Source organism: Echiichthys vipera (genome assembly GCF_963691815.1).
Source record: "Echiichthys vipera genome assembly, chromosome: 7".
Classification (NCBI taxonomy): domain Eukaryota; kingdom Metazoa; phylum Chordata; class Actinopteri; order Perciformes; family Trachinidae; genus Echiichthys; species Echiichthys vipera.
This window is the reverse complement of record NC_139832.1, coordinates 32,153,854-32,167,965: the sequence shown is the minus strand read 5'-3', so window position 1 is coordinate 32,167,965 and position 14,112 is coordinate 32,153,854. Positions and strand designations below refer to the sequence as shown.

General features: G+C 43.9%; 1 protein-coding gene across 1 annotated transcript in view; it reads left to right on the top strand.

Moving 5' to 3' along the window:
- Positions 1–14,112, top strand: part of znf423 (zinc finger protein 423) — a 194,487-nt gene that overhangs the window by 17,170 nt on the left and 163,205 nt on the right. The window lies entirely within an intron of this gene.

Here is a 14,112-nt window from a genome sequence, read left to right as displayed (position 1 = left end):
ATTAAAACTGCTTCTACAGCAGTGGTATAGCTACAGCTGATATTCTATCAAATTCGGAACATTAAAAAAATAACAGTATTTCAGAATAAAATCAAATATTCATAATTTGATCTCTGATTTTGATCTCCAGAGTATATTTCACAAAACCCCAGCTCCAGATTAATCCGCAGCTGATCATTTCACCAGGTGAAAGGGTTAAGTCCTACTGGTGTTTTAGTAATAACCTCCTGCAGGACAGTGCTTTCTGCAAAGGGTTCGAGTGCTTTTGGCAGCAGTGGAAACATAAGAAAGCTGATTTTAGTTCTTGAGGCTGTGGTGGGAGGTTGGTAAGGTTTATTAAATCAGGTTTTTTGTCAGGACCTCTTTTTCCTCTGCTACGATCAAGACAGCAATTCAGGAGCTGGAAGAATCACAAAACACTGAAGAGGGGTTCAACTCAGATCCCACTCGGGGTCAGCTTTTGCAGGTCTAGTTTTCTCCAGCTGAAGGACATGGATGGCCCATTCTCCTTCTTTTTTAACCTGGAGAGAAAGGTTGCACAGAGGAAGCAGATGACCTGCCTTGAGTTTTCTGGAGAGAGAGTTACCACCAGTCCGAGTGAGACGATGAGCCATGCGATGGATTTTTATGCTGGCCTCTTTGATGCAGAACCCTGCAGCATGGAGTGTCGTGAGGAGCTCCTGTAGGGGCTTTCTTAGCTCAGCCCGGGGGAGAAGCGTCATTGGACTTTGGGCTGACTCTACAGGAGTTGACCGAGATGCTGTCGGGCACCTGGTATTGATGGTTTTTCCGCTGATTTTTATTGACGGTTCTGGAATGTTGTTGGACCTGATTTACATACTGTTTTATTGAAATCTTTTGGAACTGGATCCCTCCCTCTTTTCTGTAGGCAAGCAGTTTCCCTGCTGCCTAAGAAAGGAGACCTGGCCTCACTGAAGAACTGGAGGCCTGTTGCCCTCCTTTGTTCAGATTCTAAGGTGCTTTCTAGAGCCTTATCAAACAGACTAAAGCTCATCCTGGAGATGGTTGTACATGAAGACCAATCCTATTGTGTTCTAGATAGGTCTGTTATGGACAACATCATCTTGTTTTTTCATCTGTCTCATTGATGTGTGCAAGTCATATTGTGTTAAGGTTAGTATTGCTTCTTTGGACCAGGAGAAAGCTTTTGATATGGTGGATGACTTGTTTTTGTTTTCTGCACTCAGGGCTTTTGGTATTGATTTGCGTTTCTGTCCTGGGTTAGTCTGTTGTATAGTGGTGCACAGTATATTTTAAATATGGGGCCAGGGCTGAGTCAGCCAATCCCTGTACAGTGGGGAATAAGACAGGGTTTTCCTCTTTCTTTTTTTTCTAAATTTTTTTATTGAATTTTGCAGACACACAAACAAGAGCAAATATAACAGTTGTACAGTGTATCGACACGTCTGCCTTAAAGTGAAAAACGGGAACAAAAACAAAAAACCCAACATAAATCCCATTATCCTTCCCAACAACCCATGTCAGACGTAGTCAGATTTTTAGACGGAGGGAACCTAAAGAGAGCAGTCAGGGGATTGAGTTCCAAATTTGTGTTAAGAGCCTCCAGGGTTGTCCTCTTTCTGGGCAATTATTTAGTCAAGCTATCGACCCCTTGCTGTGCTAGATGAACGGTCAGCTTAGTGAGTTTTCTTTGCCTGGATTTTCGACCTTAGATCGTCCTCCTATTGTATCTGCATATGCACATGATATTAATGTTTTTATCACCAGTCAGGAGGACATACAGTGTCTTCAGGACTCCCAGTCCCTATACGAAAGGGCCTCATCTCCACGGGGGAACTGGCAAAAGAGTGAGGCCATGTTGGTGGGACGGTGGCAGCAACAAACTGTACCCAGCTTGCCTAGTGGGCTTCAGTGGAGAAAGGAGGGACTGAGACTTTTGGGTTTTTTGGGGGGCACTGAGGGGTTTCAAAGGAAGTACTGGGACGGAGCGTGAATAAAGTGTGCTCTCGGTTGTCTCGATGGAAATAGTTGCTACCCTAGCTGTTGTTTAGGGGAATCGTTCTGGTCGCCAATAATTTGTTTTTTTTTGACTCTTTGGCACAGACTGATTGCGATGACGCAACCATATGGCTGGGTAGAAAACATTCAGAGAGCCATCCTGGACTTTTTTCTGGTCTGGGCACCACTGGGTCCAAGCAGAAGTTCTCTACCCGCCTGTGGTTAAGGGGGGGCATCCAGTCCAAAATGGCCTCTTTCAGACTCAGGACTGCACAGAGACTGATGTAAGGCTGTGGCCCAAGCTGGATGGAGATGGCTCGTCTGCTGCTGAGGAGAGCTGGCGTCTGAGCTACAGCAAATGTTTTTTTTCCTCTTGCAGCCTGAACAGGTTGATTTATCTGGACTGTTGCCTTTTTATACCTTGGTTCTGTAGGCTTGGCAGATTTTCAAAACTTAACATGCCACTAACCAGACTCTGTGGCTGTTTGAGGAGCCTTTGTTTTTTAATAACTTTTTAAAGACTCAAACACTGCAGTCTGCGAGCCAGTCTAAGGGTCTGCTCACACTGTCCTCCCGGACCACGACCCGGACTTTAGGGTACTTGTCCCCCCTCCCTCTCCCCCCCGCGCCCCAGCCCCGTTTGTACTCACACTGCCAGGGCCGGCCAATGCTTCTTGCTGTCCATACGCCATCACGCCGTAACACGTCACACGCATTGATCGCGTGTGTGTGGCTTTGTTTACAAATCTTTCCATAGACCTTGGAGTTTTTGTGCGTCTATTCGACTGTTTTTGAATATTTTCATCCGACCAAATCTGCAGTAAACACTCCACCTCCGCACCACACCAACGTGAACCTTTCACCACCATTGTTGTTGTTGTTAAATGTCCGCGCATGGTCTGTCCTTCTATTTACATGTCCGAACAGGCGGACATAAGGCTACTGCCGTAGGGCTCGTGCTCGTGCTCGTACACGTGCGCACGCTCGTGCTCGTACATGTGCAAACGGCTCCGCTAAAGCCCACCTCTTTCAAGCGGGCCGTGGACGGTCCGCTGGCCGCAGTTGAGCGCGGAGCGGGTGCACTCACATGGCTTAAAGGTACTAGACTTTAGCTGAAAAACCGGTTTTGGCCGCGGCCAAAAGGACAGTGTGATCACAGTGTAAGGGCGTACTCACACTGTCCTTCCAGACCGCGACCCGGGCTTTAGGGTACTTGTCCCCCCTCCCTCTCCCCCCCGCGCCCCAGCCCCGTTTGTACTCACACTGCCAGGGCCGGCCAATGCTTCTTGCTGTCCATACGCCATCACGGCCCGCTGGCCACAGTTATGCGCGGAACAGGTGCACTCACACTGCTTAAAGGTACTAGGCTTTAGCTTAAAAAACGGTTTTGGCCCCGGCCAGAAGGACAGTGTGAGTACGCCCTAAGGGATGCTGGCGGTACCAAACTGGGCCATCTGATGAATGCAATGGCAACGTCTGTGGACGCCCTGAGGGAGAGCAGCAACATCACCTCGGCTAGGGTCTTCAACAAAGTGGTAGTCTGTGCTGCCCTGCCACAATCCCTCCAACACTTCACGAGAAACTGTTCTGTTTGTGACCAGTGGAGCGAGGGGTGTGAGTACAGATTCCCCTCTCTGTTCCCCTCCATTGCCCCAGCCATAGGGGAGGGACAGGAGGGAGGGGGGCTAGCTGCTGAGTTTCACAACCCTACAACTGGACAAGTTTCAGGATGCAGGAAAGAAAGTACTCTATTAGGTCAGTGTGAAGGTACTGAACCTGTGTTCCCTGGCAGGGGTGGAGCAGACAAAATGGACTGGCTTTTCCCTGAAAGGCAGTTGGTGGTCTCTGTACTAGCTATCTGTTGAAAAATGGACAGTGGACCTCCAGTGGAGGATTGTACACGGGACAATAGATCCAAACAGATACAGGGCGCATCAGTATCCTGAGCTAGGGGAGGGTTGCATTGTCTGCTCACAGATTGAGACACTCGCACATCTGTTTGTTGAGTGTCGTTGGTTGTTAGTGTTGTTTGTGCTTTTAAAAGTTTGGTTTCAGCTCAAAAAAAGGACTGTTCACATTCTGGTGAACCTTTTTATCAAGTTGTGCGAAGTTCTCCATCTGGCTGACATGCAGGAACCACGCTCAGTGTCGGCAGTTTGGAGCAGGGCCTGGTCCTGAAGGGACTGCTGAAGGCCATACTGAGGGTGGAGCATGCCTGCTACCACATGATGGACATTGTGCAGGGCTTCAGTTGGATGTGTGCTGTTGGGGTTTTTTGTGCTCTGGAGGGAGCAGTGGAGAACTGAATATGAATTTCTGATGTTTGTTTTTATTTTTGCCTTGTAAGAATGATTTTGTTTACCCTGTGATGATGGGAAAGTAATTGTTTCCTCCTGTAAGATGGATGAATAAAGGGATTTTGAAAACCAACCATTCCTCTCCTCTCTTTCTTGTTGGTCCATGTAAGTTGCACCTCGGTTGCACTTTTGTTACCACCCTGTCTATCATGGAGTCACTCTTTCTTTTTCAGGCTGTAGTTTTAGGACTAAAAACAGTTCAAATATTAGCAAAAGTGGAGAACTTGTGGGATAGTTAGTTTGTTTATGAATTGTAAAGATTGAACTTCTCATTTTTACCCTAAGAAACTATTCATTTGACCCAAAGCCTACTCTTAATCTAAACTTTAATATAACAATATTAATATTAAAGAATTTAAAAAATATTTTTTAAAACTAGATTTTCTGTTTAGGATAATATGCTTTATTATACATCTACTCATACAAACAAACAACCAACCAGCCACGCTCCAAGCACACATGCGCTCTGTGTATATTTTTCTTGTTACTCCCAGAAGGAGCATGACGAGCAAGTTAATCTATCCACCAGCGGTGCGGCATGACACAAAGCTGTTTATTTCCCTTTTCCTCTCTGTGTCACTGTCTCTCTCTCTTTCTCTCTCCTTCTGTAAAGCCTAATCAAGTTTGTATCAAGCTAAATAATGCCTTAGCGTGAAATTGGTGTCTTCAGTCAAAAAGCACTCCCCAGCCTGTAGTACAAGAGAAGGCAATTATGTACCCCTCCCTACCTCTCCACCCTCCAGCCCTCACTGCTCTTGCTGTTCATGCACTCTATATGTGTGTGTGTTGCGTGTAGCAGTTACAGCAGTTAACAGTTGCATGCATATTTACACATGTTGTTTGAGATGTTCTTGACAACATTTACGTTCATTTTGAAGTTGCGTTTTCAAATGATGAACTTGGTGTCTTTATTTGACTGTGTCCCAGTCTGTAATGGTGAGTGGAGGCTGCTGGGGGAACTTCTAGTTCAGTTATTTCTGGAGCCTTCCCCAGAGTCGAGGTACTCCAGAGGAATGCTTCCCCTGTCCTCCTGCCCTCTCTTTCTCTCTCTCTCTCTCTCTCTCTCTCCTACTCCTAATGTCTCTCTCCTCACTGCCCTCCTTCACCTCTACTTTCACTTCACTGGGGCTCTCGTCCTCACCTCTCTCACCTTTCCTCTCCTCTTTCTATTCCCCTTTTCTCCTAAACGTCTTACTCCACTATCTTTATATCTTTTCCATTTGTTCCCCCTTTACTCCTAACTCTCTCTCCTCTCCACACCTCTTCTGCTATCGATTCCTCTTCCCGCCACACTCTCTGACAGACAGAAAAACAAATGTCAGATCAGAGAGGCTCTTTAATCTCAAGCTGTGTTGTTTGGCCCTGAACATCAACTCTGCGCCTGTGTGTAAAAATGAGTGTTCTTCTCTACGAATGCTGAGCAAGGTGAATTTGTTGTGTGTTAATAAGCAGCTCTAAATGTTTTTTTGTATACAGATGATTTCATGCCCATATGCATGAATCTGTGTATGCGTACTCGGAAGACCCGATACACAAGTAGGAATAGTTCACTACAGTTTAAAAAAGATAAAACGAGAAAGCCTTGTTTTGCACCTGATTCAGTAATTTCCTTCACATTGTTTGAGGCCTTCGTGTTTTTCAGTCTTACAACTTTTTAAACACAAGCCCTTGGGATGTTGAGCTGCTGATACATTTGTAAGAGAAAGCAAGAGAGCATGTGTTTGTGTTGTCATATGTTGTTCAGGATAAGTTTGGGGATGTTGGGGAGGTTGCGTAGCAACTCAGCTGGGCAGCACAGCATGGTTTAAATCCACAATGACCTCATACAGCAAGAGACAAAAGAGAAGGTGTGAGGAACAAAACGGGTGAATTGATGAGGGTAGCTGGGATGGAAGTACAGAGGGAAGAATAATAAGGAAAAAGTAGTGACGGCAATAAGTGAAGGAATAGCAAAAAATGCAAGAGCACAATCAGATAGTAGAAAATGTTGGATCAAAAGAGAGGGAGAGAGAGGGATGAGTGAGGAAGAGGGGAGGAGTGAGAAAAGAGAGACAGCAGAAAGAGGAAGATAGAGGGGGCGATGAAGCTTGTCCGCCAGGCTTTGTGTGGTTGTTGTTCTTTCCCTCTGCCATCCATCTAAGCCCTCTGCTACCTCTCTCCCTTTACACACACACACACACACACACACACACACACACACACACACACACACACACACACACACACACACACACACACACACACACACACACACACACACACACACACACACACACACACACACACACACACACACACACACACACACACACACACACTGTCCCAAACCCCAGACTAGCCTGATGTTTCTGGCCAGTGGCTCAGTGCTTAGGATGTGTGTCTGTGTGTGTGTTTATGTATTTTAAGGCTGTTTTGTTCAGAATGCAGGGAGGCAGAGAGAGCGGTTTTACTGCTGATAAAAGTATTTGGTTAATCAGCTTCTGCCCCATTCCCTGGCTAGAAGCGTGTGTGTGTGTGTGTGTGTGTGTGTGTGTGTGTGTGTGTGTGTGTGTGTGTGTGTGTGTGTGTGTGTGTGTGTGTGTGTGTGTGTGTGTGTGTGTGTGTGTGTGTGTGTGTGTGTGTGTGTGTGTGTGTGTGTGTGTGTGTGTGTGTGTGTGTGTGTGTGTGTGTGTGTGTGTGTGTGTGTGTGTGTGTGTGTGTGTGTGTGTGTGTGTGACACAGGCCATTGAAGTTAGGGGGGCTCCCGGGGGGCGGGCTGGGAATGGAGATTGGCATCAGCCTGCGGCCAGTAGCATCACAAAGTCATTCCTGAGGGACAGGAAGGGCAGCCAATGAGGGAGTCCCTGTGGAGCTATAGGGAGAAAGCGGGTTGGGCAGGGGAGGTAAAAGGGGGAGAGGGAGGGAGGAGGGAGGAAGAATAGAGTGTCTAGGATGAGAGACAGAGAGAGGGAGAGAGAGATGACAATTACCCTCTTGACTTCTGTCCAGCACCAGTTGTCAATCAGCTTGCCCCTCTGGGAAAAGAGCCATCGTATCATTGGCTACACTGACCCACATCCCGCCTTTCTGGGCCGCGTGGCCAATGCATGATTGGCCACAGTGACCCGTTCATCAAAGAGATCTGGGAACACCACAGCCATGGGAATAAATGGCCCTGATAGCATGCGTGCATACATGTGTTGTTTAGGAGAAAAAAAGACAAAGGGTTTTCTTATTGAGGCTGAAGTGCTTTCACGGGACAGCTGAGAAGGAAAGACAAAGATAGAAGAGGACCGAGTGGGAATATGGCAGAAGAAGGGGAATGCTGAGGGAGGTGTGGAGGAGAGACGGAGAATAGGAGAGACAGAGGGAAAGAAGGGTGATGGAGAAGGATGGATGTTAGAACAAAGCATGTGGGTGAGCAGTGGTCAGGGGAGAAACACTTAAGAGATGGAGGGAGAGAGGCAATAGTGAAGAAAGATGGCAAGTTATGGGTAATGAACAAGAGAAGACAGAGAAGATAGATAAACAGAGGAGTTTGTACAGATGGAAGAAGAGAAAGAAGACAGTGGAGAGATGTAGAGACTGCAGATGGAACTCCCATATCATTCCTGGGCTCTATGATGACTACAGGTGTTCAATCACCTAAAAGAGAAGGACCTCATACATTCTACAAGCCGTTGTGTTTGTCTGAACCATTAATTTAAGCCAGTACAGACTCCAGAGGCTACAGGCTGGGAGATATGGCCCAAATCTTTAATCCTGATAAAGGTAATTTCATATCTCCATAACGATAAATACGGTATATCACAATATACCATGTTGTCTGGTAATTCAATTAGTAAAATATATATGAACCCTTTTTAAATGTAATATTTATTTAGAACTTGCAAAATGAGGCCGAATCAACAACTAATGACCTGAAAGTTTCAAGTTCTGTCCTAAAGTGTCAGGTCTATAGCATGATTCCACGTATAATAATGATAATGTGAAAAAGCAGAGCCACTTGGCCTTTTTCTTTGACATTTGTGCCATCTGCACATCTCTTCTGTGGAGATGACTCAGGATACCAAATAAACACATTAGTCCAAATAGTAGGTCTGGAGTGATACACTAATCTCACGATAGGATACATGATACATGATACACGATATTCAGCTCACGATGCGATACATATATACAAAAGTGGCCTACATAAAATCCTTCGACTCCTTGTGTCTTAAAAACGTTAACCCATGGTTATGGCTATTTCAGTAGTGCCTGTATGAAACTCTAGTAGTGTTGTGGAGTTAATGGGCTTATTGGGCCAGTTTGCATTTTTCAAACTGGAGGCCTGGGAATGAGGGAAAGTTTGATGGACTGAAGGCATAAAAATGGATGGAGCAACAACACACACTTTTCATAGTTTGAATGCTGTATGTTTCCTCACAGACACACCTACTTGAGATCTAAATGTAAAATATTCTCTAGCTGCATATTTTTCCTAATGGTGTACCTATAGATATACACGTACACACACACACACACACACACACACACACACACACACACACACACACACACACACACACACACACACACACACACACACACACACACACACACACACACACACACACACACACACACACACCTTCTCATGCACATTATGGCTGAATTTGGAAAAAATATTTAACTGCAACAATTTTCAAGTATTTCAACTAAAGTATGATTCAAAATTTTGAAGGAAATTATCTGCATTTGCATGATTTTCATTTTCATTTAATAGATTAAAATGATCACGCTCTGATTTTTCCGATGATACCAAATAAAGATCTTTCTCTTTTTAACAAATATTGCGCCTCCTGCGATAAAGGTAAAACACCATTCCATATAGTGCACACTCATATCTAACTGAACTCTCCCTCCTTTCACTCATACGGTATGTGCAAGCATGCTCAACCCTTCCCACACAACCAGACACACACACACACACACTGCCCCCCCTGCTGTGTATAGGGTTCACAGTAATGGTGTGAGTGTCTCTGAGGGGGGGTTGGGGGCAGAGGAAGGATAGGGGAATCTAAATTAAGCTATGTGTGCTTGGCTACTGAAACAGACTGTATTCCCTACAGTCTCATCAAGAAAAATGGGCTTTTATCAGAGATATAGTTAGCAGTCGGGCTGTCCTCACTCACTGTTTTGTACATAGAACTACGTGAAGTAATGCACTGGATTCCACATATTCATTACTGTAGAAATCATTTCTGGAGCAAAGGAGGAAATCAGGTGTAGTGTAAGAGTGCCAAACTTATCATAGGGAGGCGGGTCCCAAACCATGGGACATTCACGTCCTGGGTGACCAGTGTTTCTGTCCCTGATGTATTAAGTTAGACCACAACCTTTTTTACAACCTTAACCGCAGTCGCTCTGTTGCCTAAACTTACTGTAGCTGTTACATTCTCATACTGCTCACCCTTTTCTGTGTTAAATAATCACATTTCATGCAATGTCATACAAACACATTTCTATCTTAAGATATTTTACAAATTGTTGTGCAAACATTTTTGTAAGATATCATATGAACCCACTGATAAGAATGCATTGGATGATTACATCTTGGGGCTCTATCTTCCAACTGTCACCGTAGTTGTCATATTCATGCCCAAGGCCCACATTGTGTAGGTAGCAAATGTACTTGCGCCCATGGGTGTGTTGGTCTTGGTGAGGTGTATTGTTAGTGCATTGCTATCTTGAGGCAGCAGAAAGCGACTACACAACTGACCAACAAAAACCTGGTCTAAAGTCAAAGACACAATGTTTTCCTGCTATTTACAGGGTGCATTATCACAGTAAGATTAGTGATTTTAAGGGCTGCAGTTATATCCTCGGCTCTGTGGTTAAACCACAGCTCGGTCATAAATAAACTATTCTGATTAAAAGTGAATGGGTGTAATACATTGTTAATGAAGATAATATTAATCACATTATCTAAAATGTGAAAATTGCAGAGCTGCTGCTCACTTATGCACATTTATGAACCAGGATCATTAACAATAATCATTTGATTATTTCAGAAGCTAAAAGTTTAGTTCTGTTTCCTTTGTCAAGTTTATAACTACAGTATTTAGTTTTGCTGCCTAAATGTCCCACAATATTTGCTGCAGCGACTGATCACTAAGTTTATAACTAAAGAAAATACTTATACATCAATAGAATACATCAATTGAGCGGCAGTAGCTCAGAGGTAGCATGTCGTCCTCCATTCCAGAGATTGGTGGTTCGATCCCTGGCTCCTCCGGTCTGCATGTTGAAGTGTCCTTGGGCAAGACACACTGAACCCTGAATTGCTCCCCGTGCTGCGCATGGGTGTGTGAATGTGGTGTGAATGGTTACATTAGATTAGATGGTATGTAGATCCACTGCCATCAGTGTGAATGTCTGTGTGAATGGGTGAATGTGACAAGTAGTGTGAAAGCACCTTGAGTAGTCAGAAGACTAGAAAGGCGCTATAGAAGTACAAGTCCATTTACCATTTACCATCATTGGAGGAGGATTTAATGTATAAGTGGATTCGGATGCAGTCAAAGGGGGTTTTTGAAGGGAAAGAGGACTGTAAAACGGTGGAGGGTCCCAGCTTTGAGCACAAGCAGATCTTTCCTCAGCAGAGAAGCGCTCACTTGTCTAATTTCCTAAAGCTCCTTTTTTAATAGCAGTGCACCCGCTGTAGTCAGATATAAACCCCATGGAGAATCTCAAAAAACAAAAAACAGTATTTCAGAATAAATCAAGAATGAATCATTTGTTCTCTAATTTTGATCTTCAGTGTAGATGCTGTGGCATAAACAGGTGGTCTGGAGTCAGAATTGTGTTCAAGGGTTCAACTTGCACACATAGAGAAGGTGTTTCTATCATCTCATCTGACAGCAGCTTTCTACGTCAACTTCCTTGTAAACAAATGCATCAGTAATACACACACACCTTTGCACTGCATGTTGCTAAAGATACTGAAGGTATAATATTGTGTCAATCACGAGACAAACAGCTTAATTAAGGGGCAATATGCTGTAGGTGTTTTGGATGAAAGCCCCTTTATTTTGAGTTTAGAGGAAGTATTTTGTTGTTCCTCTGGTTTTCTCTCCCCATACCTTCTCATGTGTTTCTATCTGCTGTGTTTGGCAGACATGTCAGTCATGGTGGGAGGTCTCTATCGTCTTGGAGATAGATGCACAGCCTTCAAGTCGAAATCCTGTGTGGGACTCTCGAGTGCAAAGTCCATGTGTGCTGTGCCGTCTGAGCATATGTGTTTGCCCAGGGATCCATTAGTCCGTTATTAGCACACTGTGGTCTACATCTGGCCCTCAGAACCAGCTCCAGCCCTAGACTCTCAAAGAGAGATTTCAATCCTGATTCAAAAGCTGACCCAGGTGTGTTTCTTTAGTTTTTGAGAAGGAGGACAAGGTCCTTCTGAATTGTGGGTAGATGCAACAAGGTGAAAGTCAAACTCAGGAAAACACAGGCGGTCATGAGACACAACTTTTCGCACGGCAACTTTCACCAAATGTATACAATAAAAAAGCATTAAAGTGAAATTCCGGTGTAAAATCACCCCAGGGTCTTGTTAGGCAAATTGGGTCATCAAATAAGCAATCGAGACAATTCTTTTCTTGTATGAACTATTAATGTGGATTTTACGGAGAGTCCCTAACAACCTGCCACGGCTAAAAGGGATTTGCTCGGGGCGGCGAGTTGAACGCATTAAAACGTCATTTTTTAATCACTAATACTGCTCCAAATAACACCAAACCTCTGCAGTAGCATGATAAGAGTCCTGATACATTAACTGAAGCACCAACAACTGGTACTGGTACAAGCTTCTCAATTCAAGTCAGTTAATAAATACAATCCAAAAGGAAGGAGCCCTTTGATGATTAATTCCGGCAAAACACATTCCTGTAAGTTATGGAGGAGCAACAAGTAGCTTGTGGCTGTTTTTGTGGCGTAGAACCAACAAAGCAGTTGACGTTCCAATAAATGATTGATTTTCCCCATATTTTTGTGAAGGAAATGCTCTGCAATGGTTGTGGTTTTCATATTTATCAGTTTTGTTTCTACTTTAGGTCCATCAGTTGAATATAGTAAGTCTTCTAATGTTATAATTTTAATTTGTAATATACTTAATTTGTTCCTTTAGTAAACACCTCAGGAGCAGAAGAACTATTAGTATTTGGTGTTGTTCTTTATGGGGTTGAGTTGTATGAATTGAACCGAAATAGTCTTGTCATTATTAATATTAAAGTAGTTTTGACTTTTTGAATGGATGTGAAAAAAGGACTCGCAGCCTATGTAGTCTCTGTTTTCATTGGATATGATGGGCATGGTGGTTTTCTGATCCAGCTAATTAGTCGATGTCAGAGCAGATATCAGATCAGGGTATTGGATCGATGCATTTCTTATCATAATCAACTGTGTGGCTCTTCAGTTGTACTAATCATTAGTTTTGCAGGAAAATCTCAATGTGATTTTATCAGCTTGAGTTGTGAGTTTGCCATGTTACACACCATCACTAATTTCTGTGTCATGGTAATGTGGGCATTGTGCTGAAATGAACAGCGTTTGGCCTGTCGAAAGTCCCTGCAGAACAGAGCTTCGGCGATCCAAATGACCTGAAACAAGCATCTTTTTATCAGAAGCTATAAATTGTGAAATTGTGACAACCTTATTATAAATATATTACTGTAGATTTTGCCTGCACATACAGTATACCGTGTACCGTGTGTACAGGTTAACACCGTGGGGTTTAACTGTTGCTGTTTGTTTTTCTTGTCATGAGAACCATTCACTGATTTATAACTTCTTGTTTTCAAACAAGCTTTTGTCTTAAATGTAAGGATGGGGTGGGTCAAGTGGGAGCTGGTGAGGATGTGGAGTGAGGAATATGAGGAGAGGTATAAAGAGGTGGGGGGGGGGGGTCACTGGGGAGAGCAGGATGAGAACCAGGATTGTGAGAGATCAGAGGCAGAGGTGAGTAAGTGAGAAGTGAGGAATCATGTGGTGGGGAGGGGGTGTACAGGAAACCCCATTGTGTGGTGGCTCCAGCCATTTCCTGTTTGTGTGCCAGCTGTATTTCCCTCCTTCCTGTTGTACCCAGGAAGTCAGTCTGTCACATTCCAGCTCTGATCAGCTCTGTGTTTGTGTGTGTCAGAAAAGTCTCAGGACATTGTTGTTGTCAGTACCTGCATGTTTGTTGCTTCCCTGGCCTTAAATAACACATCTACAGAGGACATACTTTTGCAGAGACATGCACACTCCAATGACCCTCCAATCAAGTTTGTAGAGACTGCTTACACACAAAGAGAACAGAAAATCATTTCAGAGAACCAACTAAGACTAGTTTTAGTGGAAACTATTCTATTTAATAAAAACAGACCTATAGTCCAGTTTCAACACTTAGTGCGGTCATTTCTAAGTGTTGACTCACATCATGAAGTAGCTTGTTTTGTCCGACTAAAGCCCCTTTCACATATGCACTGCAAACCTGAAATGATGTAGACATTACCTGTAGGGACTGTATGTGTGAAAGCAAATATCTGAGTGAGCCAATGTGTGAATACAGCTGCTTATTCTCCTGTGTATATAAACCAGAGGATTTTCAGGAAGTGCTGCTTGTGTGAAAGACAAACTTTCAGATTATCCCTCGACATTGTCTGGGGTTCATATAGCTAAACATACTCACTTCACTATCTCTTAAGACAAAGCAAAGCTGCAAATTCATGTTTGACATTTGAACTAGAAGAAATCACTGAAACAATTAATA